This window comes from Emys orbicularis, chromosome 7 (assembly GCF_028017835.1).
Source record: "Emys orbicularis isolate rEmyOrb1 chromosome 7, rEmyOrb1.hap1, whole genome shotgun sequence".
In the NCBI taxonomy this organism is placed as follows: Eukaryota; Metazoa; Chordata; order Testudines; family Emydidae; genus Emys; species Emys orbicularis.
In genome coordinates, this window is record NC_088689.1 from 51494946 (window position 1) to 51522363 (window position 27418).

The 27418-nt window shown below is 40.2% G+C and overlaps 1 protein-coding gene across 1 annotated transcript in view; it reads left to right on the forward strand.

Annotated features, from left to right (window-relative positions):
* Positions 1-27418, forward strand: part of FAM13C (family with sequence similarity 13 member C) — a 240051-nt gene that overhangs the window by 95351 nt on the left and 117282 nt on the right. The window lies entirely within an intron of this gene.

Sequence of the window (27418 nt, forward strand, 5' to 3'; positions counted from 1 at the left end):
AGAGAACAGGCACTGGCTCTGGAGGAGTAAAGGTACTATATCAATGTCCTAACCAGGCAACTGTTATAGGGGAATCCACAGGTGGCGAAGGACAGCACAGGGGGCTCTATACTCTCTCTTCCACCCTCCCCACACCTCTTCCACTGTAGTGGGCATACTGGGGACATGGCCAGAGCTTTGAAAACCCCTTGCTGCTGTAACAGTCCCTTGGAGGCAATGACTAGATGGCATAAATGAGTAGGGTGGGACTGCTCTAATTTATTCTGGGAGGCCAACCAGACCCTGTCAGATCCAGGGACTGGAGCTGCACAAAGGTTTACAGCCAATGTTTCCTTACTCCGGGTTAGACTCCAAAGCTGCAAACCAAGGAGGAAGGAAATGGTGCTCCATGTCCTGAGTGATTGTGTAGTGTAATTAAGAGTGTAGAGCCTGGCTAAGCCAGATAATGTTGATATGCTAGCCAACATGTGGCTCCCCCCTGCACACTTATAACACACCATGCATCAGCACACACAATTGCTACTGGCAGCATACAGGCTATCCCACCACCAGGTGGATTGCAATGGCTCTGAGCAAGGCACATCATTACTCCATGTGGGATTTTTTGTTTTGGGCTTTTTATTGCTGCTGGTCTGCACATTTTGGGTTAAATGAAGTTGATATATTTTACTAATTATCTTTTTGTTAAGATTTCATTTTAGCATAATGTTACATTAACTTGATTCTGTTTAACAGATGTATCGGAGCATAAGCTTTCGTGGGTGAATGCCCACTTCGTCGGATGCATGACATGCATCCGACGAAGTGGGCATTCACCCACGAAAGCTTATGCTCCAATACATCTGTTAGTCTTAAAAGTGCCACAGGACTCTCTGTTGCTTTTTACAGATCCAGACTAACACGGCTACCCGTCTGATACTTGATTCTGTTTGTACGCTTAGATGCTTGCAACAATCACAACATCAGATTGTGCTGCTGGTCTTTTTGACTGGTCAGTGGCCTATATGGTTCATAGGCTGTTAAACATTTAACCATTGCTGTCACGTATTTTGTGTTCAGTACAATAGGTAGATATTATGATAGTCATATTGTTGATTGTACTCTCATTACATGGCAGTTTAACAGGGCCTCCTCGGTCCCGCTTCTGTCTCCGTCTACAAACCATGCAGAGACCCATGTGCTGGTTCAACACCTTATTTATAATTGAATCCCACCACCTTCACAGCATACCTAGCACCTTTGCTCTCCCCCTGCTTGTAATCTTCCTCTCCCTCTCATTGTCTGCCCTTTTCACTTCTTTCCTGTGCCTATTTGTGGGCTCTGCCTAATGGCTTAATTAGCCTTTCTGCCCTACCCACAAATTAGGCAAAGGTCTGCCTCCTCAGCTCTAATCTGCTATACCTGGTTGGAGCTGCTGTGAACAGAATGCTGACTCAGGGTTACATACCCAGCACTCTGTCACAGGCAGCATGCACCTCTACTTTGTTTTAAGCTTCCCAAATGCACACACCTCCACCATCTTGCTCCTGCTGAATCTATAGCTGAGCCAGGGCATGACTTCATAACCAGAACTAGACAAAGAGTGGATTTTTCGGTTCACTGGCAATTGTGATAAAAATTATTTATTTTAGAAATGTTGAAACAAAATGTTGTTTTAAACTTTTTTGGATTTTTTTTTCCAACTGAAACAATTCCGTAAATTGACACACACTCACAAAATGTTTTGGTGACACCAAATGTGCATTGTTCACTGAAAAAAAGATTTCAGATGAAAAATGTTACCCAGCTTTATTCATAACCCAGGGATGCAGTAAACATACAAGGTTTCTGAGTAACACCATGGGGATGGAGACCCATAGGCACTCCAGGAACTTGTTTGTATTGCACAGACAAGGCAAAATAAGATTGAGAGGTGTGGTAATGAACAGGACCATAATGTATCCTTTCATAGAATAACATTTATTTACCTTTTTAAAGTGTGTGTGGTATTTGTGATTTTAAGGATTTTTAAACAGATAAGCCTCTTTCCTGTGTGAAAGGGTTTGAAGTGGCATAATGAGAATAGTGAGACTTGATCATTGGGGAAAAGATTATTATAAAATCATATTTTTAAAAGGTTTTGGGTCTTCTTGTCCCATCCCATTACCTGACACAGGAGCACCATAGGCTTTATTAGCCCTTAATCTACAATACTGTTCTATGGGAAGGAGATTTCTTTCTGTCCCCATGTGATGATCACCTTCTGCCTCAGAGGAGTGATATTCACTGTAATTTTATCCTATCCAAAATTGGATAATGTTGTCTATTGACTATCTTCTAAGTAGGCAAGCTGTAATTTTCTCACATTTTACTTAGCAAAGACGGAAGTTGTTTTCACTAGTTCCTGTTATTAGCTGGGAAAGGCCAAGATAAATTGGCTCCTGATGACTATTTCAGTGTTTGCTCAGCTGCTAGGAGTATTAGCGTCCTCGTGGACTCTGGACCGAAAACTGACTCATCAATTCTGTTATTGAGATGTTGCCTTCAAGAAAATCTTGATCATTTTACACTTCCCTAGGCACTCCATCTGCTCAGTCTCTTACTCATTCATTCCTTTGTTTCTACTGGGTCTAATTATTCTAGCACTGCACTACCCAGCCTTTTAGGAAAACTTTTGGAAAGACTGAACCTTGTTCCAAACAATCTGTCTTCAAGACAACAGTCTTGATTATAATAACCTCTCCCTAATGGTCTTTCAATTTTTTCCCTTTATTTACTACAGTGTTGGGAGGTTTGTTTCATATTAGACAGGCCACAGCATTTTCAAAATTTATATTTCTGGTAAAATTGTACATTTTCCTGTGCCAGCCAAGGTATTAGTATCTTTTTTTGTTCATGCACTCCAAAGCATATAATTCTATAGAAGGCCCTGTATATACCTAATGGTGTTGCTCAAACACTCTAAAACATGACCATTTCAAAGGTGCATGTGTTTAAAATGATTTTAACATTGTGATATTAAGTTATATCTGCCTAGTTATCTATGATAAACTATTGAGGAAAAATTCCAATTTTATAATCCAGTTGAACATTTGAATGGGAGGGTAAATGGTAATTTGGGTTCTTGTGAGCAACTGGTGCTCCCACCATGCTCCACACAAAGTTTGCATACACTATATTAGGTGAAACTGTCCCCCTTCTTGGAGGTTAGCTCTACTGGTAACTCAGTAAAATGCTCAAATAAATTTGTTAGTCTCTAAGATGCCACAAGTACTCCTGTTCTTTTTGCGGACACAGACTAACACGGCTGCTACTCTGAAATCAGTTATAACATACAATTCAGCGAAAGCTTTCTCCTCAAGCTCAAGTATTGCTAGGGTTTCCTACAGAACCTCTCTCTGTTTGCTGTCATTCGCTTTGATTAAAAGGTTATGCCCATTTCTCTCAAATTCTAGTTAACAAACCACATCTGAGACTCTGAGCAGCAAAATTTACTCAATAGCTTTATGCAAGGTTTTAACTCCTGTTCTAACAGGGTGGTTAACAGCAAAGCCTTGCATTCTGTGTATATGGTTCTGTGTTGTGCCACCCTATTACAGTCCCCATTTTTATAAAACCGAATAGTTTTTTCATTCCATTTACTCTCTCCCCTTCAAAAAAGTCAATAAAAAGAAAACACCTTTGTATCTGGATTTAAATATTCCCCTGTGGTATTTGGAACGTAAGAATCTCAGCACTATAGCAGTGAAAGAAAACCAGAAAATGGCTAACCTGTTTTTATTGTCAAAATAGTCAAATATAGAAACTAAACAAAGCAAAGTAATAAAAATATTTTTATTACTTTGCTTTGTTTAGTTTCTATATTTGACTATTTTAATTTTATTAGGTATTATTTAACGTAGTAAAGGAAGGTCCTTTTTAACTAGACAATGTCTCTTTGAGATATTGGTTTATAAGAAATTATATGACATTAATATCATTCTGCCCAAAATGGATTTTAAATGTTTTGGACCAGGGTTCAAATCTTTATTCCTCAAAGAAAATAAGTTTTGGAGATTTGTCTTTAAAGATGCACACACCCATTTTAGGAATATTGGGTTCCTTTTTTGCAGGAAAAGTCTATCCCTAGAAACAATTAAAATTTAATAGAAATCTGGTGAAACTATTTAACCAAAAATGGAGATCTGTATTAGTCTGCATTTTACCAATTTCTTCCTGTGTAATTTGGCAGGAATACTTATAGGGCATAGCTGGGACATCAGCTTTACATAATGTTCTATTACACCAGGTATACTTAGGTATACATACCTAACATATGCCTAATATGGCCTCAGTTAAGCAAAATGCATAAGCACGTAGGATAGGATTTAAGCAAATGCTTCAAGTTAAACACATACTTAAGTGCTTTGCTGAATTACAACTAATATGTGTGGTAAATATGAGCATCCTCATTTATTTCAAAATATAGCCATTGTTCTGTAATTCAGGAATATAACTTTTTATACATAAGTTGTTAAAAATAAAACCCATCTTGAGCCATTAACAGCTTTCATAATAACATTTGAGTTTAAATAGTTACAGTTCATATCCCACTTCTGGTGCTGTTTTAATCTTTAGTCTCATCAGGAAACCGGTACATTTATTTACACAATGCAGATTATCTTTGCAGTCAAAAGATCTGCAACGTTCACTCTTATTAATTTTTTTACTTTAAGGAATATGGAAAATGGTGCAAAATGAGACCTTTTGCAGTGTATTATTCTCCTTTTGAGACATACACATAAATCTCATTAATACTAATGGGAGCTAGGAGCAAGCATCAAGGACAACTGCCCTTTATTATTTAGAAGTTATGCCTTGTCCTCCAGATGATTGCCCACCAAAGATGATCTGGGTAGCAGGCAATGTTCCTCCATTCTTATACTTGCATTATGAACCATTCAGAAAACACAAGAAATAAAAATGTTAGGAGATGTACTCTGAACAATTGTTGGTGCATTTCCTGGTGCCATGTGGCTGTGATTAAATTTTGGCTTTCTTGTATTTCTGCTGGTAGACAGGTAATGGCATGAGAAAAATAAAGGACAAAAGAAAGTTTTGCATGTAACAGTTTTTACTTCCCTCTTCATTTTCAAGCAAGTTCCCCAGCATCCAGATCAGTGGTTGGTTGCTTGGTTTATTATTTATCCAGACATACAAAAGAAATGTGTGTCCTTGTGGCTTGATGGTAGCCTTCCCCAGCTCGCTGTCTGAAATTTGACAAGTCCTTAGATTCTAGAATCTATGAAATTCGACAAGTTGTAATGTTGCAGTGACATTTACAAATAAAGACATGGGCTCTGATGACAAAAATAGATATGTAATGTTGCAGCTGGGAAGGGGAAGAGGTGTCCACGGACATAATATTGTCAACAATAGACCGTTAACTGAGAGCTTGATCCTGCAGGTGCTGAGTAACACCTTATAACTTCAGTATGCAATGAGGGTGCCCAACACCTCAGCAGAACTGACTGATTATATTCAGCATTTGAGAGGCTAGAGCAGGGGTAGGCAACCTATGGCACACGTGCCGAAGGTGGCACGTGAGCTGATTTTCAGTGGCACTCACACTTCCCGGGTAGGGTGACCAGATGTCCTGATTTTATAGGGACAGTCCCGATATTTAGGGCTTTGTCTTATATAGGTGCCTATTACCCCCCACCCTGTCCCGATTTTTCACCCTTGCTGTCTGGTCACCCTATTCCCGGGTCCTGGCCACCGGTCCGGGGGGTTCTGCATTTTAATTTAATTTTAAATGAAGCTTCTTAAACATTTTAAAAACCTTATTTACTTTACATACAACAATAGTTTAGTTATATATTATAGACTTATAGAAAGAGACCTTCTACAAATGTTAAAATGTATTACTGGCACGCGAAACCTTACATTAGAGTGAATAAATGAAGACTCGGCACACCACTTCTGAAAGGTTGCAGACCCCTGGGCTAGAGTACCAGGTTAGGAAGCAGGGAAGGATTACTACAAAGTAGTCACAAACCTACAACACTCTTCCTTTTATCAATGCCTGCTAACTGTGATATGCAGGTAGAAAGCAAATATAAATATATCCCTGATACTCCTTATTAACTTCCCCAGACAAGCAGCAAAAATGCTAAAGCTTTATGTGCCTTTTTATTTAAATGAGCAAAGAAAAATGATCTTGGGTCAAAAATTTCAAATCTAGGTGAAAAATGTTCGGTCTGTAAATGCTTTAGATAAAAGTGACCTGACTTTCAGAGTGCTGAGCATCCACAGGTCCCATTGACTTCAATGAGCGCTGCAGGTGCCCACCACCTCTGAAAATCAGGGCAGTTTAATTTAAGTGCCTAAATATGGATATAAGGACCCCAAGTTAACAATTTTTTGGCCTAGAAGTCTACGTGCCCCTAAAGTAGAAGATATGTTGTCAAACTCCCATCCTGATACCTCAATTTAAAAAAGAGAGGAGTAGGTGGAAAAGTTAAGATAAGTGGATGAGAAAAGAAAGCTATGGAAGAACAGTCACAATAAAAATGAACTGGCTCCTTATGTTAGTTTTATATTCTACTCCTAAGGATGCCAACCCCTTTACTGCCTGTTTCCTGTTGCCTTCCCTCCCAGTCTGGGAAAGTGCAGTGGTTGGATCTTTTACTTACGCCGTCCCGCCCCGCCCCTCAAGGATAAAAAAGTAGATGGTTGGACAAGCTCTGCTAAGATATACATAAATATTTACGGGTGATTGCTTAATGTTCTATGAAGAGATTGAAGCAGAGTTCAAATTGCAATATTTTCCATTCTGTCTATGTGTGTAGATCCACAGCTACATCAATACAAAAATGATAGAACAAAATGCACAATTTCAACTATACAGCTTAAAGCTATTTTATTCTTGGCAATTGGAAGAATACAGAGCTCTATGAAACCAAGAACTTAATTGTAACCTGTCAGTGATGCGCAGATAAGGAAAGGTCTTGGATGATGAGCACCACAACAAAACAAAAAAAACTTTCACTGCTCCAGCCACCTGCACAAACTGTGATCATCTCTTCCTATAATTTGAAATAAGAGAGAACGTGGAACCTCCAACATTACTGAGGAGAGAAGGTTGAGTTTTTACTGATACCCACCGTATAGCTATCAAAGTGGACTGACCATTTTCATCCAACATATTAATATTTCATAAGCTCTTCAGACCAGGTGTGTCTTTTTGTTGTGTTTGCGCAGCCCCTAGCACAGTGGGACCCCAATCCATGATTCTACCACAGTAGAAATAATATATCATTAACCCAGGATGAAATAAATTACAAAACACTAATGCAGAGATTAGACACATTATAGTGACTTAATATTATGAATGAATTCCTACTGTAATTGCAGTCCTTCTGTCATCAGCATACACTTGGCTATATACTCTGGGTCTATATCAATCTATCTTCATCTGTATTGGAGTCACTTAGCTCTTCTCTGGTAAATGATAAAACAAAGGGGCTAGCTGATAACCTCCTGAAAATACCACAATGGGAGAGAAATTGGCAGCAACTGGACATCCCTTGTTTGACCAACTGCAGAACTCAAGTAATGAAAGAGATGCAGAACAGAAGAAGTGGAGGAATGACAGCTGCTCAGAAGGCAAAAGAGAGCAGACTGGTTGGTTGGTTGGTTGATTTATAATTTTTCTTTTTATAATTTTTTTTGTTTTGCTGCTTAAAGGGCTTAAAATAGTTTGCCACATCACAAGATTATATCTATTTTTGTGCATAAGCTACGAGACTATTAACTAATGTATTACCCACAGCAGTAATCGGCAATCATGTATTTTAACACAAGTAATATGCATATAATGTTACTTCAGGTAATAAGTTTTCCATAGAAATTTAAAATACAGTATGTATCACCAACGGTGACCCCCCTCATAAGCAGTATGGGGAATCTGTAACAAGTCTTAACAGCTATTTACTAGCTATTGTCCTCCCCGAGGCTATCAGCTTAAATCCCATCAGGTGGGGATATGTTACCCATTTGTAGTTTTTTAAATAAAATTTAATGTTTTAAAATCCCACTCAAATTAAAAAGGAACAAGCCTGAAAAGGCAGTTTAAAATAATTTCCAAGATAAAAAAGCCAAAATGAAATAAGCAATTACATCATTATATTTCAGTAGTTTATTAACGCACAGTATCATTAATATCAAAGGGGTAGCCGTATTAGTCTGGATCTGTAAAAGCAGCAAAGAGTCCTGTGGCACCTTATCATTATCATTAGCATATCACCTTATCAGTATCATTAGCATACCTTGGAGCAGTGGTTCTCAAACATTTGTACTGGTGACCCCTTTCACACTGTAAGTCTCTGAGTGCGACCCCCCCCTTATAAATTAAAACAATGTTTTAATATATTTAACACCATTATAAATGCTGGATGCAAAGTGGGGCTTGGGTGGAGGATGACAGCTTGCGACCGCCCATGTAATAACCTTGCAACCCCCTGAGGGGTCCCGACCCCCAGTTTGAGAACCCCTGCCTTGGAGTATAGCACAGTAAGTGTTGTAGTAAATGAGGGTTTATTGAATCAGGTCTTTGTCAGTGAATGCAGCCCATCTCCAGTTAGCTGTACCTCTTTAACTTTGGAATATCGCCACCTCCAGAACAGTTGTATAAAACATTGCTACCTCAGTATGGCATCATCCAGAGATTTAAATTGTCTGTCTGTGATAGAATAAAGTACAGTAATGTATCATTGTAAAGTATGGGCTTGAACCAAAGTCCTTCCAATTCAATGGAGAGACTCCCATTGACTTCAACGAGCTTTGGATCAGTCCCTATCTTCATTACATGAGTGTATTTCTGAATATATATGCACCAGTGTTATGGTAGAAGTGAAATCAAGCAGAATAATCTGAGACCCAAGAACATGGATCGGAAGAGGCCACCTTCAGAGAAAATCTGTGTTCAGTAAATGGAAGGAAAGAAAAAACACACAAGTAGTTTAACTGAGCTATTCCTATCCATTAGAGATTTGTTTTAAAGTGCATTTGTTCCTTTGTATTTTAGGATTTTCAATGTGTGTCTAATCATACAACTCAGTTAATATACGGACTTCAGTTTCAAGACAGAAACTTTTTAATGTTTTAAGAGAGTGGTGACACAGAGCTACCTCAGGATTTTTGAAAGGTTTGCACATTTTAAATATGGCACAGGATTTTCCTCTGCACAGAGGAAAGTCGTTTGTTTATAGTAAGTATTAAATTTCCTGATCTCTGACACAAATGTGATGGTCATCAAGTGCTTTGTTCAGGATAACACCCGTTTAGAATTAGATATCAGTGAGAAGAAAATAAAGGTTGATGTTAATCACATTAAGGTCAGCCAATGGAATTACAGGTCTAGGACAATTCTGAAGGTCCCAGAATGTTGACATTTGTTCCTTTGTGAAAGGGAATAGATACATTTAAATAGACTCTATAGCTGCAGTTCAAGGGCTTTTGGTTGTCTGTTTAGAAAGAACAGATTGTATGTTTTGCACCCTTTCAAATATTAATGTAAAGACAAATGTTTGAGTAATTTGGGACATATGTTTAGACATTTATGGTATGTTGGGAGTTCCAGCATTCAATAGGTTTTATCATTAAAGCTGGCACAAACCCTAGTATCTGATCTGTGTAGTAACACAATGTCCTTTGTGACTCAATAAACCTCTCTATTGTTTAGAAAATCTGAGATTTGTGTATCACATAACAGGAGTGTTTGCTTACAAAGTGGGCTATGCCATAGATCTGAATCTTGAAGCCATAGAGGGGGAATTTAGCTTATCTCCTCTCATCAGCAGTGCAGTGTCTTGCAGAGAGTGTCAGAGGCAGTTAGGTATAAAAGTTCTTCTTGATGCCTGAGTAGCTTTTCAGGCTTTCACCATTACAGGTATTTGTAGTTTCTTCATATTTTCCTCACTTCAGTGTGTGTGGAGTCCTTTTTCCATAATGAAAGGAAGTTTCCAGTGAGAGAATGATGGCCTGTGAGGTTTTATCAGTTCCAAGGTATGCTCTTTTTATCTTATTGCATTGTCTGTGGGTGGGTGGGTGGGTGGGAGGGACTGTTAATCCATCAACTTTCACACACTGAGTTCCTTTATCTATAGAACAGGTACAGAATGTGCTGCAGTAGTGCAAGCTTCCCCATAGCAATCCAACAGAGTGCAACAGACTCTTCCAGAGGGACCACGTCCAGGGCTGGGAGGGTAATTGAGTCTCCGTTCACAATTAAGTCCTTAGCTTTACTTTTAGGACTTCGAGAAATTATGCCAATTAGTTTGTCAAATGTGGTGCTGGTTTTGCGATGTGGATATTTGCCTACCAGGAAGTTGACATAGGGCTCTGTCCTGCAACATGCTGGATACCGGAAGGTTATTATGGGTAAAAATTTTCACAAATGCCTAAATCCTATGTTCAAAAGTGAGGTGAGCACGTAGCTGCCGACAGCTCATTGAAGTCAGTAGGATTTCGGCTTTTTAAGTCATGAAGGTGCTTTTGAAAATTTTATCCCAGACACTTGTAGGATCAGGCCCTTTGTTCAACAGCTTATTTCACATTGCCCATTAAGCACCCATTAGTTGTTTATGAGCTTCTGTTGTGGGCAGGACTTTGTGACATATTAACAGACATTTGAGCCACAGCAGGATACATTTTCTTCAAACTAAAACTGTAGTGCAGGCCTAGGCAACCTATGGCACGCGTGCTGATTTTCAGTGGCACTCACACTGCCCGGGTCCTGGCCTCCGGTCTGGGGGGCTCTGCATTTTAATTTAATTTTAAATGAAGCTTCTTAAACATTTTTAAAAAAATATTTACTTTGCATACAGCAATAGTTTAGTTATATATTAAAGACTTATAGAAAGAGGCCTTCTAAAAACATTAAAATGTATTACTGGCACACGAAACCTTAAATTAGAGTGAATAAATGAAGACTCGGGACACCACTTCTGAAAGGTTGCCGACCCCTGCTGTAGTGTATCCTCTATTAGTTATCCTGAGACTTTTTATGACAGTAGGTTTGTGGAGAAAAGAATTCTGTTATGTCAATTCAGTTCAAAATAGAAAAAAATGTCAATGGGAATGAATTAAATTAAAAACCTCTTGCTTTATTTGATAGAATATCAAAACAAATGATAAAATGGCAGTATATCTAAACGTTTCAATAGTGTCTCTCTCAGAAGCTTAGGAACTTACATTTTGTTCTTCATTTGTCGTTCTGTAGTTAGCACCTTAGGTATTTTGGTTTGTATTTATTAAATTCTCTAGTTTATTTTTTCTATTTGTTATAATTTTTGTTCCATTTTGAAATAATCCATTAGGGTTTTCATTTTGATAGAACATCTGCTCAGATTTGCATTACTGTGTATTCATTGTTTAAACAGCACAGAGCCTCAAGTGGAATAACATTGGTAATTCTGCAGATTTCTGATTAATAAGAATATTTGATTCATTCCATTCATATACTGTTTGATATATAGTGGCAGGTTTTTATTTGCAACCTGTACATTTATAAACTGGTGAAAGGATTTAATTGCAATGTTTTTTGGTGCTAGAGTCACTGCCAAGAAAAGTGGCCAAAAAGGAAAAAAGGGATATTGTGGTCTTTTCTGAGGTTTATTTGTGGAACATAGTGAATTTCCATCTGGGACAAAAATCACACACATTCATGATGTTGGGTAATTCTATGGTTTGACAGTTGGAAACCAAATTTATTGGCAAAAAATGAATTTTTTTGGAGGAAATGTGTAAATACTTAGGAAACTCAAATATATAAATTAAAAGATGTTGAACATGACTAATCAGAAGCAAACTGATTAAATACATTTTATGGCTAAGAAATTAAACCATTGAATTCTTTTATATTGTGTATAGCAAGCTGCCTTTGTTTATTTTAGACATTGATGGTAGAACTGTAGTGGCTTCAGTTGGTATATGGAATTCTACTTTCATTCTTATGAATCATGTAGTGTTTAGTAAGGGGTGTATGGTGGAGGTGTGTAGTTCATTAGGCACAAACGTAATCTACTCTAGAATTAAGATAGTTTACGAAGTTTTAACCTGGATGCACATTTTAAAATCACAATAATAAACATTTAAGTAATATCAGTGTTAAGTGCTGTTGTATTAATTTAGATGGAATAAATGGGTCAAAGGTATTAATGTAACCCCATCACTGTCCAACATTAACAGTGGTAAACAAGGTACAGAGACCCCAGCCTGCTTAGTACCATGGCAAACACATCATTAAAAATTCTTTAAACCTTTTATTAAAAATACTGAAAAGAAGTAAAAACATCTAAAGCATTTAAAATGTACCGTATTAAGTAACATTTTTCAGAGTGCTAGCCGTGTTAGTCTGTATCAGTAAAAACAATGAGGAATCCTTGTGGGACCTTAGAGACTAACAAATTTATTTGGGCATAAGCTTTCATGGGCTAAAGTGAGCATGGAGTGAAAAATACAGTAAGCAGAATATATATACAGGTGAGTTGCATCATACGCGCATTTACTTACGCGAATTCAACTATACGCGCTCGGCAAAAAAAAGAAAAACAACAAGATACCTGTAAATAGTGCGGGCGATTCCACCCACCATTCCACTCAATGAGCGTATGGCCCGGAGTGAGCGTGAGATGGGAGACGTGAATCCGCTGTTCCCTCAGTCGGTCTCAGTTCCCGCGTGCCTCTCATAGTGTGAGCATCTCACCACGCTGAGTGTCATTCTAGTGTTTAAAGATACGTATTTTTCGTACAACGTGGCCCCTAAATGCAAGCCAACTACTTTGTCTGGTGCTCAACCGAAGAAACAGCGATCTGGTCCAATGCTGGAGGAAAAATTGGATGTGTTGGACTTATTGAGAGACGGTATGTTGGTCTCCAACGTGGCGCGTAAATATGGCCGCAACGAATCTAGCATCCATGCCATCAAGATTCGAGAGAGAAAAATTCGTCAAGCCGTGACATCAAGTGCTCCAATAACTGCTAAGGTGATGAGCCAGGTGCGTGATAAGACTTTAGTGAAGAGTGAAAAGGCATTAAACTTATGGCTGGAAGACATGAATCGTAAACATGTGCCTATCGATGGCAACACATTGCAAGAAAAGGCTCTTAGCCTCTACGCGCTGTTCAAACCTCCCGCCGAAGAGGGACAGCCTTTTGATGAGAAGGAATTCAAAGCCAGCCAAGGTTGGCTTAACAGTTTTAGGAACTGCTTCAACCTCAAAAATGTGCAGACTACTGGTGAAACTGCGTCTGCCAATGAAGAGGCAGCAAAAGCCTACCCCGAACAATTAAAGAAAATCATAGAAGAAAAGGGCTATCTTCCGGAACAAGTTTTTAATGCTGACGAGACTGGGATCTTCTGGAAAAAAATGCCCAACCGCACTTACATTTCGAAATCAGAAAGACAAGCCCCTGGCTTCAAAGCAGCTAAAGACTGTGTAACTGTGTTGTTTTGTGACAATGCGGCTGGGCATTTAATAAAGCCGGGCTTGCTCTACAGGGCTCAAATCTCCATGCCTTAAAAGGCAAGAACAAAAATCTCCTGCCTGTATTCTGGCAATCAAATAAAAAGGCTTGGGTGATGGCAGCATTATTTCTGGATTTGTTCCACAAGTGTTTCATTCCAGAGGTCAAGCGGTACCTCGAAGAGAAAGGACTTGACTTTAAAGTGTTGCTGATTGTAGACAATGCTCCTGGCCACCCTGCGGCATTCCGGTTTGCACATAACGACTTTGAAGTCGTCTTTCTCCCCCCCCAATACCACCTCCATCCGCCAACCTCTCGACCAAGGTGTGATTCACTGTTTCAAGGCCACGTACCCAAGCCTATCGTTCTCACGGATACGTAGCGCTACGGATGCTGATCCCACTCTTAATGTGATGGAGTGTTGGAAGTCCTTCAACATTGCCGATTGCATCACTTATATTAAACAGGCAATGGATGCAATCAAGCCTGAAACAGTCAATGCATGTTGACGAAACCTATGGAAAGAATGTGTTTTAAGGGTTTCCCAACCATTGACAAAGAAGTGAAACACATTGTTCAGGTAGCCAGGCAAGTGGGTGGTGGTGATGGCTTCGTCGACATCCTTGAGGAAGAAATTGAAGAATTAATTGAGAGCCATAGAGAAACATTGACTAATGAAGAGTTAGAGGAACTGATAAAATCGTCTACAGAAGACAAAGATGATGACGACGAACAGGAAGAGCCAGCAAGTTGGAATCTTCATAAATTTGCTGAAGTGTTCCAAGCAGCGAAATACTTGAATGATTTAATTTCTGAATACAATCCCTCTATGGAACAAAGCCTCAAAATCACAAGTAGTATTATGGACGATTTGAGACGGTATCAAGAAATGTTTGAGCAGCTCAAGAGACAACAGTGACAGTTGCCGATCAACATGTTTTTCAAGGAAAAACAACCAGCAGCAGATGAGCCTATGCAATCAACTTCTCGAGCTGGACCAGAGCCAACCACTTCGTCTACGACTCGCTCTCCGTCACCCAAGCTCTCCATCACCTCCGTCTCCTGGATCGACATCAAGCCCTGATGACCCCCTGTAATTACCCTTTTAATTAAAAATACAGTACTGTAAAATGATATTTTGCAAATATACTCTTTATTTTATACTGTACATTACTGTATACATTGTACTTTTATACATACTACTGTACAGGTTTGTATACACAAAACCATGTACAGTATACTGTGCTTTATGGGCGATTTAAGGGATTTTCAAGGGTAATTTTGACTATACGCAATTTTCGCCATACACGCTGACTTTAGAACCTAACCCCTGCATAAGATGCGACTCCACTGTATAGCACATGAAAAGATGGGAGTTGCCTTACCAAGTGGGGGGTCAGTGCTAATGATCCAATTCAATTAAGGTGGAAGTGGCCTATTCTCAACAGTTGACAAGAAGGGATGAATACCAAGGGAGGGAAAATTACTTTTGTAGTTCTAAGGAGGCCAATGCAATCAAGGTGGCCCATTTCCAATAGTTGACAAGAAGTAAATAAAAGTAAGGCTTTTATTTTAATAACATCTCTTGTTCCCTGTGCCTTTAGCTGGAGAGAGTTTTTAGAAGGAAAAACACTTTTTGACATTAGATGGTATTAAAGATGGTAATAACTATCATTTTTGGGGAAAGAGAAATTAGTTGAGCTAGGCTGGGGCTGGCTTTGTTGTTAAAGTCTGATCTCGTTTCCTGTGATCCTGTTAACTTTCATTTCAAACACACTGCTGGAGAAACACAGGCACAGCACATTGTCTGACCAGCTCCTCCAAGACCTGGCCAACTCTTACCAGCGTTGGGCTCTTTAGGGCATTGCTTTTAGCTGCCTGTCTGGTAAGAGGCTTACAGCATTGTCACCAGATATGCAGTGTTGGCTGGCTAAGCCAGACTATTATTAGACAAAGGCAAAAGGAGAGATTGGAAAGAGAAGAAATAAGGTAGGGATAGAAAAGGACACATTCGGGGGTGATGGTGGGGGGAGACAAAATCTCACATCCCAGGTGATGTTTGGGATTCAGGCAGAGCCAGCAGAGGTGGCAATGTCATCTGAGTCCCTGTCTTGGGTCAGGTTGGTCAGGACATCTTTTAGGATGAGGACAAAAAAATGTCTCGGGTCCCAGGAGCAGTGGAGGTGGCAGTGATGGTCGTGAAGCTTGCTCCAGTATCAATTTTTTCTCCCAAAGTCTCTTCCTTTAAGCACCCTAACAGGGAGAGATGGGCACAATAGCCCATCCCCTCATTATTTTGTCCACCAATTAGGCCTCATGTCTGACATGCCAATTTTGGTTCATTGATTTTTTGGGGTCTCATTGTTCATGTTAACAGGCATGATCTTAACACTGCCCTTGTTGAACTAATTCAGTCTTTCTACTCCCCTTTTGTACATTTTCCCATTAACAGTTCGTAACTCTGAGGTTCTACTGTAATGCCTGCCACTTACACTGCTGTCGTGGGAGCTCTTCAACCCAGATTGCCCTTGGGGAGCTCCCAACATCTGGAGACTCACAGATGGCTGTAATCTACTTCCTTCAACACCCCTTTTCTACAGATATTTGAATGTCATGACCTCTTTCTTTCTTCTTCTGGCTGACGGCTGAAATTTAAAGCAACCAGTCAGGGAGAGCTCAGTAATTTCAGAACAATACTCTTTTAAAATGCCTTTTACAAATGTGTGACATACAATCAGCTGAGGAAGAAATTGACTGTGTTAGCCTGTCTAGAATCTCTGGGCAGTCCTCATTGACTATGCCTTTCAGAAGGAGGTGATGGAGGGGCTTGATATGATTGTTATAGTAGCTGTTCTTCCTCTTCAGCATGGGGGAAGCAGGTGTGAGAGCTGCAGTGTCTGTGGAGGTCCCATTTTAGCTGAATCAATGATATGCTATATCATGATACAGTCACCTTGCACTGTGTTTCTTGTCTTCTGTTATAGTTCCCTATCTTTTGAGAAACACTTATTTGCAAAGTTTTAATTGAAGGAAATTAGGGGGATATAGCTCCATTAGCTTATATAAATTAGTTTTACATCTCAGCAAAGACCGAAAGGAAAGAGAAGTTTCTTTTGTTTGTTCACCAAAATGAGCTCTGCTTGAATGGAGAATGGATTAAATAAAACCATTTAGCGTCTAACTGTATTTTGCCTAAAGGGTAATGCCTCTGAAGCACATCAAATTGAATAATTTAATATTTTTGGGACTGTTTGTTGTACTTAGGTGTATCACTGGGGAGATTTATCATTAGTTCTCATAGAGCCTTTCTGTAATTTGGAATGGAATGTATACAGTACACAAGTAGATAAATAATGTATGCCTGATGAAAATAATCTATCAAAGCTTAGTCTAAATAACAGAAGCCAAATCTTATACTCAATTTGTGTTTCAATGAAATTAGTGGGCCCAATCAGTAGCTCTTATAAGGGCACTTTACACTTCTCTGACAGTATAGAGTGCCCATAAAGTAGCTGAATTCAATCCCCAAGGAATACTCATGGTGGAAGTGAATTCCCTGCATAACATACAGCCAGCAAAACAGCGCTTTACTGCTCCCTCTTGCAGCCCCCAGCACAGGGGGTGTGAGAGGGGCAATGGGCATGGGGCAAACACTTTTGTGCTCCAGCTATTTTTGACTGCTAGAATAGCCCTTTGCGGCTGAGACCAGCCAAGAAAGCCACCTTGGCCTCAACCCACCTCGGGCCTGTGCTGAGCATAGCTTGGCCAAACTGGAGAATCATGATCTATAACTTTAAGTGGCTTCTGTGTGAGTTTACAAAATTATTTTAAAGCTGTGTTGATTCTGGTTTTGCCTTTTTTGAAAAGTATTCTATTAAATAGGCAGATTTTATATTCGCCTGGAGGTAAATGACATTTTTTGTGTAGCTATCTTTTTAAAAAGATACTTCTATATTCTACATAATGATCCTAAACTTCTGCCTACAATAGTGCTACTAAAGGGTTTTTAATTGAGCAGGGAAGGGTTTAACATTTTTTAAGGGTACGGCTCATTCACTGCTGTACCTCTGAACATCACAGGTGAAGTACTAACTGAAAATGCCCACAGTAAACCAGACAGGAAGAATTTCTTTTCCATTCTTTAATTCCCTGGGAAAAATTAATTAGATGTCAGTCGCAAAGGTAAATCGCCATCTGGAGTTGTTTCTCCCTTGGACCTTTCTATGTCCTTTTCTTAAATGTACTCTGACAATGACCTTAAAATAGCTTTATGTGCATTGCACCTTTGATGCAGTTGAGTGTCTTCTATATAATTTAATATTCTAATTAATACCAGTACTTGTAAGAACATAACAGTACTGTGGTTCCATGAGTGATACATATATGAAACTTAGTGTTGCTGAAATATCTGAGATGGAAATGCACAGAAGGAATCAACAGCTACACCTAGCTCAGTACTTTTTTGAACTAATGGAAAATTTAATAGAGAATAACAGATACCATCAAATTCAGTGGCCTTTTAACAGTGATCTCTTGCTCTCTTTTGTTTAATATTGAGGGCTAATGAGTGGTAGTGACATTCCGTCAGTCTTGCAGATCAGGTACAAACAGGGTAACCGAGTTGCCCAACTGTTAGAACCACAAGAGCAAGTATGCTTGGAGTTCAATTCAGCCTCTCAGGCTAGGCCAACCTGGGGAGACGGCAGGAGGTATACTTGGGGAGTACCAGTGTCAGGAGGGACTTTCACTGCCTCCACTGGTGCTCCAGAGGGTGAGAGAGGCACCCCTTGCTACAACTGCTAAACAGGTCTATGGAGCACATTTGTACACCAGGCCCTCTATGAGGATGAGCTAACCCGCCTCCATTTCCTCTTTGGACAATCTGTTGTCCAACCTTAGCAAGTCCTCATCACACCTTGTAATATGTTTCTAGACATTTATTTTCTGGTTTTGTAAGGAGATCCCTCTCACCTGTTGTACTGGCTTCCATGCGAGGAGAGACTAAAAAGAGTAGGGCTGTTCAGCTTAGAAAAGAGATGAGTAAGAGGGGCTATGACAGTGGTCTATAAAATCATGAATGGCATGGAAAAAGTAAATAGAGAAGTGTATTTACCCTTCCACACAATACAAAAACTGGGGGTCACCTGGAGAAATTAATAGGCAGCAGATTTAATACAAAAAAGAGGAAGTACTTTTTCACACAGCACACAACTAACCTGTGTTAATTCTTGCCATGGTTTGTTGTGATGGCGAAAAGTATAACTGAGTTCTAATAAAAACGAGATAAGTTCATGAAGGATAGGTCTATCAATTGCTATTAACCAAGATGGTCAGAGACTCAGCCCCATGCTGAACCTCTGATTACAAGAAGGCAGAAATAGAAGATGGGGTGGATCACTCTATAACTGCCCTGTTCTGTTCACTCCCCCTAAAGAAATGGTACAGGCCATGATCAGAAACAGGGTACTGAGCAAGATGAACCAGGGCTGACCCAGTATGGCAGCTCTTACAGTCTTATCTAGCCCTTATCAGAATAGTTTTTGAATGTCTGTCAAAGTACTAGAATCTCCACTTCTACTGTATTGTGCACACTTCAGTGTGCAACATCTGCAAATTATAGCTGGCACATGAGAGTGTATAAAAATGTAAATGTAGGCATGGCTGATATAGTGCAAATCTTTTACTCAATTGAGGATATTACATACTAATACAGTGGTCCCCAAACTTTTTAAGTTGCGACCCCCTTAACCTTAATATAATCTGTCCCCCCTCCCCCCCTCCGCCGGGGAGCCATGGTCAGGAGCTGGGCCCGGGAGCGAGGCTGTGGTGGGCAATTGGGCCATGGACAGGGGCCACAGCTGCAGGGCTGGGCCATAGACAGTGGCCAGAGCTGGGAGCAGGGCTGCTGCCGGGGGCTGAGGCTGGGGGCGGGACCAGAGCAGAACTGGGGGCAGAGCGGGACTGGGTGGCACTCCCTGCCCCTCCGTGGGGGCTGGTCTGGGCCCTGCTGCACCCCCGAATGTTCCTCTGCACCTCCCTGGGGGGCACGCCTCACAATTTGGGGACCACTGTACTAAGAAATTCCCTTTCTTTAATCTCCATTAAATCCACATATTTTGTTAATAAATGGAACACAATTATGTACTTTTTGGCAAACTGCTGACGAAGCTAACAGTCTAAGGCAATAAGCAGTCTAGAATGGAAGCTGTGGGTATGACTGTTACCTGTATAATCTTATTTGTTCCTGTTTTATTGAACAAACACTCTAATGTGGAAATATTATTTCACTTTAAAAAGGGTTTTTTTTGTGTGTGTTTGCATCTAGTTACCATTCTTCTGCTCAAGAGTAGAATTTATAATTTTCCCTAAAGTAATGCACATTGGAAAACATAACCCCAACTATACATATAAAATGATGGCGTCTAAATTAGCTGTTACCACTCAAGAAAGAGATCTTGGAGTCATTGTGGATAGTTCTCTGAAAACATCCACTCACTGTGCAGCGGCAGTCAAAGCTAACAATGTTGGGAATCATTAGGAAAGATAGATAATGAGACCGAAAATATACTGCTATATAAATCCATGGTACACCCACATCTTGAACACTACATGCAGCTGTGGTCACCCCATCTCAAAAAAGATGTATTGGAATTGGAAAAGGTTCAGAAAAGGGCAACAAAAATGATTAGGGGTATGGAATAGCTTCCGTATGAGGAGAGATTAAAAAGACTAGGACTTTTCAGCTTGGAAAAGAGACGATTAAGGGGGGATATGATAGAGGTCTATAAAATCATGACTGGTGTGGAGAAAGTAAATAAGGAAGTGCTATTTACTCCTCCTCATAACACAAAAACTAGGGGTCACCAAATGAAATTAATAGGTAACAGGTTTAAAACAAACAAAAGGAAATATTTCTTCACACAACGCACAGTCAACCTGTGGAACTCTTTGCCAGAGGATGTTGTGAAGGCCAAGGCTATAACAGGGTTCAAAAAAGAACTAGATAAGTTCATAGAGGATAGGTCCATCAATGGCTATTAGCCAGGATGGGCAGGGATGGTGTCCCTAGCCTCTGTTTGCCAGAAGCTGGAAATGAGCGACAGGATGGATGACTTGATGATTACCTGTTCTGGGGCACCTGGCATTGGCCACTGTCGGAAGACAGGATACTAGGCTAGATGGACCTTTGGTCTGACCCAGTATGGCCATTCCTATATTCTTATGTTTATATAAATGACCATGGAGTTCTGTTAGATTGACATATAGGGAGACTATAAACATTTCTTCAAGTGCCCATAAATTGTTTTGAACAAAACTTCCAGATTCTTTATCCCAGAGTAGATGTTACTTGGAATGAGAAACAGGAGAGAATATACTAGATAAGAAATAGAAAATTTCTAGTGGGGAAAAAAAGCATATTCAGTGCCTAGGGATTTATCACTGTGATGTGTTAAATATAAGTTTCTAAGAAGATGGTATTGGATGTCATTCATACAGTGCTGATGCACTTCTAATTTGTGCTTATATGAATGTAAGCAGGAAGCTACTTTTATTTCATATTAAATAGATTTTGTCTGCTTTTGATATTGCTTTGGGTAGACCTCTTTGAATAGACTATGGCTTTCAGATTCCGGAAGCTGTGAAATATTTAATCTTTTTGGATGCTTTGCAGTTTGATGACTCCCCTGTACTAAGAGATGTGCTTTGTTAACTGAACAGATCATACTCTAAAAACAGAGCACTGGAAATGCACACGACAGAGGGTTGGCTTGTTGCTGTGTGTTTGATTACGGAAGGTTCCTGAATCTACTTGGGTGCTTCACAACTCGATGACAGCTCTATACAAAGAAATGGGTCATGCTGTCCACACCAATAACAGAAAATGGTAAAGTAATAATCAAGTTGGCTTGTTGCTTTCTGAGTTCTGAAAAGATCTGGGATGTCTGTAAATCTTAGAAGCTTTGGCATCCTTTCATAAATTCTTTAAATACTTGGCAGTCATTTTAAGTAATATCTCCTAAGGTGCACTGTAGAGGAACACCTAGTGTCTCCCTTCTGAGAACCCTAGGAGGCAGGGAACTTTGAAAGACAGAGCTTGCAGGGATGTACGAGGCAATATATGAAGAAGTGCAGGGGACAGTGGGGCAACTGGAGAGTGTTTGTATAGAAGAGCACTAAGCTCCTCTGGCTGGCACTTAATTCAGCTGCTGACTTACGAGGGAGTACCGGAGTTGGAAATCCCATTCTTGCTCATATTAGTAGCTCTGCAGTTACCCAGATATACTTCCTTAACCCCTTGGCATCCATAGTGATATGTTCCAAGCCGCAGCCCTCTTTCATTGCTCCCACTGCTCTCTTGCTTCTAAAGGCAACAATATATCGCAGGCTGGAGATTAGGCTGCTTGTCAACAGGAGACACTGATGTGCCTGTGCCTCAGCTTATTTGCATCTTACAGAGTGTGCAGCAGTTGAGAGAGGGCTCCTGTGCCCTTCCTAAGGCATGCAGGGGGGAGTCCTGCTCTGATGTGCATCACCTGGAGCTATGCATCCTGAGGAGTTGTAATTGTATTATGTTGTTAGCTGAGAAACAGCATGTGATGGTGGAATTGAAGACTGTACCATAATGTACACTGTATAAACACAAGAGACAGTTAGGGATGTATGGGCAACTTTAACTTTGAAACTTTTAACCATGCAACCTTAATATTCCTTTATCATTGTTTACATCACCATTCAGTGTGTGTGCCTGGAATAACACTGGGGAATATTCCTGCATTATATTAAATTACATATCCAAAACTAAAGACATTGTTAATGGAAAAAATGGTTTGCCTTACTTATTTTGAGTTTAACAAAAATGACATTATTACTTATGCCATGTGGAGCTAGTGAGTTTGGGTTAAATTTATTTTTGGCATTGTATATTAATATACTAAAATACCTATTTTTCTGATGGATTAGTTTCTATATTAAGAAATTTAGTTCTCCTCTTCCTTTTTTTTAATACCCTAGACTGGTTAAGATATATTAAGAACTGGGCACACACAAAGAGGATGTTGGGATTATAGAGCTTCCTGTTCTTATTTTTGAGATTTTGAATGCCTGGTGCCTGAGGCAGACTGCTCCACAGTCCTTAAAATAATGAAAGTATCCTCGTTTGTCTGGAAGTGGTCTGTGTTTTTGTCTGGTTGGTCACAATTTTAATCAGAGAAAGCTGTCTAAAATTCAGTTTTAATTGTGCCCAGCTAATCAAAAACATACAAGCTATTTACCAGATAGTGAAAATCAGTGGGGCACCTGTACTAGGGACAAAGCTGGAGGAGATTTCAAACCATCAGGATATCTTATATAGGTGAGATTGGGAGGCCTAAACTTAGGGACCAGTCTTTAACTAAATTTGCTTAGTAGACTTGAGTCTTTGTACCACACATGAACATTAAATAGGCCAATGGACAGCAGTAAATGAAGTGACAGTGCAGAGATTCTAGTGCAGATGTGTTCTATGCTGGGGCCAGAGATTCATGGAGATGCTTCAACTAATTATTGACCTTCTTGGCAATGAAAAAAAAGGCAAATTTAGCAATATTAAATCCTTAATTATATTTACACAAATACCCAGTATATACAATTTTAATATCAACTGTGTCATCTCAATACATGATAAACGGTTTACTAATGAGGTTAAAACTGGGTTTAATCAGTACATTAGATATTTATCAATTTTTATGTATAGTAAATTAAAAACATATTTCTAAAACTATATTTGGCAAACATCTTATTAGAGAGGATAGAGTTACTTTTGTATGTATTGGAACATTACAAAAAAAAGATTATGATTACTCATTTCAAGAGGTAGCAATGCAGTGACTCATCCTTTCTACAGGCATCATATTCTGCATCTACAATGTATTTTGAAAATAACATTACAATAAGAAATTTGAATGGGATTCTGAAAGAACCTGACCATAAACCAGGAGTTAATGAAAAATGTTGTTGGTAAAATATTTGCATAATTGAATTCTCCCCAGCAAATAAGAATGAAAAATAAAAATAATCTGATAAATATCTAATACTCAAATTTTGTTCTGAGCCAAAAATTATTTGGGTGGGAAGCTCACATATATGTGTAACAGTGTAGTTGCACAAAAATAGAACAAGGTTTTTAAACCAGTTTAATTGTTTTCTGGAACCCTGCAGGGGCAGGGATTGAAGCATGAAATGAGAATCCTGAGGCCTCACATGGTTTATCAGAATTGAGAAATGCATTTAATTCTATTCAATTTATTATATTCTTTAACAACTACAAATGTGCTGAGATCTGCAGGGTGCACAAGCAAGAGAGAGGATGCTGAGGATAGCTAGGAAAACTCAGTTCATCAAAACACACAAGTACACTTTCACTGATCGTGAGCAACTAGAAGTTTTTCCCCTGGAGAATGGTGAGCGAGAAATGTGATTTAAACTGTAATTATTAAAATAAACAACCCTGGTATAAATTTTAAATTAAAATAATATTCCTCCCAAACCTACTTGGATACAGTCAACTCTCCCAAGTGACTGCATAACCCTCATCCTTGTCTTTCCAAACCCAGTGTTCTCATTTTTCACCCCAATGTAGGTCGCAGACTTGCAGTTGGGTCCATGCTTGTGAAATCCGTGGAGCTTCACACAGGCACTGAAGCCTATCTGTGTATTTCTGACTGTAGGGTCAGGGCCTTAAACTGTGAGCAGCTTAGGACAAGGAATCAGGCTTGATTTGCAGTGTAAAGCACCAGGCACATAGGGGATAAGTGATAAACATTAAATAAAAGGTATAGCCTGTATATTTTCCCATAGTTCCAATGCCAGGTAAACCAAATTACAGGACCTCAGTGCACTTTAAACTGAGGTTTTGTTATCTGTGCTGTTTTAGAATTAAGCTGGGGCCAAACTGTAGCAGTTTAAAAGGGAGTTTCAATAAGTTCACACATTGAGAGATCAAACTAAGGGCTTTCTCTTTCTGGCAGCTGAATTCCATTACTGTATAATTGCCAATGTTAATTTATTTCTCCTTGTGACTGGGCTCCCTCACTGTTCATGGCACCACCTCCTGGCCATCCTGGGTATTATCTCTGCCAGGTGCTGTTGTGCCCTACACAGTGGTCTTTCTACCTGTCTTCTTCTCAGTCTGCAACCTCTCTTGCTCTTTGAGGCTTTGTCTTCACTACCCGCCGATCCGGCGGGTAGCAATCGGTCTATCGGGGATCAACTTACCACGTCTAGTGAAGACGCGGTAAAATCGATCCCTGATCGCTCTGCCGTCGACTCCGGAAATCCACCTCGGCAAGAGGCGGCAGCGGAGTCGGCGGCAGCGCGGCAGCGGTCGACTTTCCCGTGTTCTCACCGCCAGGTAAGCCGACCTAAAATACGCAACTTCAGCTACGGTATTCACGTAGCTGAAGTTGCGTATCTTAGGTCGGACCCCCGCTGTAGTGTAGACCAGATGTTGGAGTCTCTGACTTGTCCCTCTCACCAGATCACTAAGTTCCTTCCCTTCTGGGGAAATCGCAGTCATTACAGACCAGCTGTCCGGCTGACATCTCCAACACCCTGTTCAACTACCCAGTGGCTGGTAGAGGTACCCAGGCCTGCCCTCTCCACTATCTTCCAGCCCAGGGATACTATAAATGCAGCCAAAGCCTGTACTATCCTAGCCCTTGCTGCTGTTTTCCTGGGCTTCTTCCTACACAATTGGCTCAGCTCCCCTTTGGTTTGCCAGCCCATGCTCCCTCCTCTCAGGGAGTGACTGTAGACTCCTTTCCTGCAGCCCCCCTTTGCTACTTGCAGCTCCTGGGCTTTATACATGCCCCTCACCTTCCTGCCCAGCTGAGACTGCTTCTAATAAGTGGCCTCCTTGATGCTTACATCTCTCCCCTACTTGCTGCACAATTGGCTAATTAGGCCTGCCTGGCCTAATTTACCCTCTCAGGGCCAGTGTGAGGAATACAGCCCATCACACTCCTGATAACATCACAGCTTCTCCAGTGGCTGGTGCTGACTGTGTGGATGGACATGACTCTCAACAACCCTGCAAAGGACTAGTAGACAATTTGTCAAGGGAGTTGAAATTAAACAGATTTTTCCAGAGATGATAACCTGAGAACAGGCTCTATTATCCCAAAAGGACAAGCTTGTCCTGCTTCAGACTAGCTAATCTTAGCTGCATGACACCCTCTGACCCTGGTACTATCTTATCAGGCTATACTTAAGAAGGCAATTCTAAGTGATTTACTATGTAGTCCAGTGCAGGCTCTTTCAAACAATGGGGTCCAGCTGGGGCCACACCGATGGGGCCTGGACAGTATCTGCCTGGGCTCTGAAAGTTGTCTTATTATTGTAATTACAATATTAAAATTAAGAAAATGTGACTCATTGGAAGGCATTTTCTGTTAATTTATCTGTGTGGTTACTCCAGCTCCAGTTCCAGCCTCATCACAGGCTTCCATCACAGCCAGGGACCAATCAGCGTTTCCTTCTAATGACAAAACATGATCTGCTGGGATTCTGGCACTGAAGGCAGGAATGCTATCACTCCCATGCTCCCCCGGCTGTTGCCGAGCCAGTGTGTGCCTCTGTTGAGTGGATGAGCAAGCAGCAATGTCAGGGCCTTGCCAGCAGCAAGGTGAGAGGGACAGAACAGAGAGACTGTGGCTTAAAGGAGAATGGGCTGGGGACAGCCTGAGGGAACTGGAGCTCAAAGGGAAATGGGCTCCCCTTGAGCTTTTGTTCCACTTCCACTGTGTCCCATGGAGGTCACTCTGCATCGCAGTTTGGGCAGCCTTTCTGCATCGGGATATGCTTTGCACAGTGAAAAAAGCTTCTCCGTCTCACTGAAACACGTCCAGATAAAGCTATTAGAGCTGTATTATTACATTTTTGAAAACCACATTAAAGGACATTATTTATGTGGCAAAGTCTAGCACTGCGAAAGTTAGGAAATGCCAGAATTCAGGTTACTTGTGCAACCTGAATTCTGCCCCCTATTGCATATGCATTCTGGTACAGCCTTAATTACATAATCACACATGTGGTGCGCCCAGATGAGATGGAGGAAGTGGGTCCATACACTGATTCCAGAGTGAGCGAGGGGGTTTGCAGGAGAGCCTTACCCCACTCCAGTTACACTGCAGCATTTGATTAGAATGTTTGTGTTCAGTTATTGTTTTGACATGCTGCCAAAATGATGTTGACACAAGCAACAGAAGGGAAATGGCAATTTTCAGTGGTTTATAACTTGGCTAAATCTGACTGGAATTTTCAAAGGAAAAAGCACTGCTTTAACCCTAGGTAGGGTTGCCAATTTTGGTTGGACGTATTCTTGGAGGTTTCATCACATGACCTAATCTTTAATTAAAGATTAACCTTTAATTCCTGGAGACTCCAGGACAATCCTGGAGGGTTGGCAACCCTAACCCGAGTGCTTTCTTCCTATTGAATTTCAGAGGCCTGCTGTAAACAATTGAGGTGTTAGTCTTTTTATGATAATCTCTAAGAATCTTTTTATAATGAAAAATGTTAAACACCCTAAATATAAGGAACATTATGAGCTCTGCCTATATTTTTATATCCAAGTATTTTGTTGAAAGTTGGTATGTATGTATGTATATTATCTCCTGCATTTGTGAAGATGTGCCTGAGATCGACTGTTTTGATAAAAGTTGGCCTGATGTTAAAAACTTTGAGAACTCTGTTCCATTGAACAGAGCATTGGACTGGGGATCAAGAGACTTGAGTTCTGCTTCCTGTTATACCATTCACCTTCTGCTTGACTTTGGGCAAGTGAATTCATCTCTTTGTGTCTAAATTTCCTTCCTTGTAAAATTAGGATAATAATAACTAGGGTTATTTGCCTATTCCACAGCCAGTGTTTCTAGTTTTACAAATTTGTAAA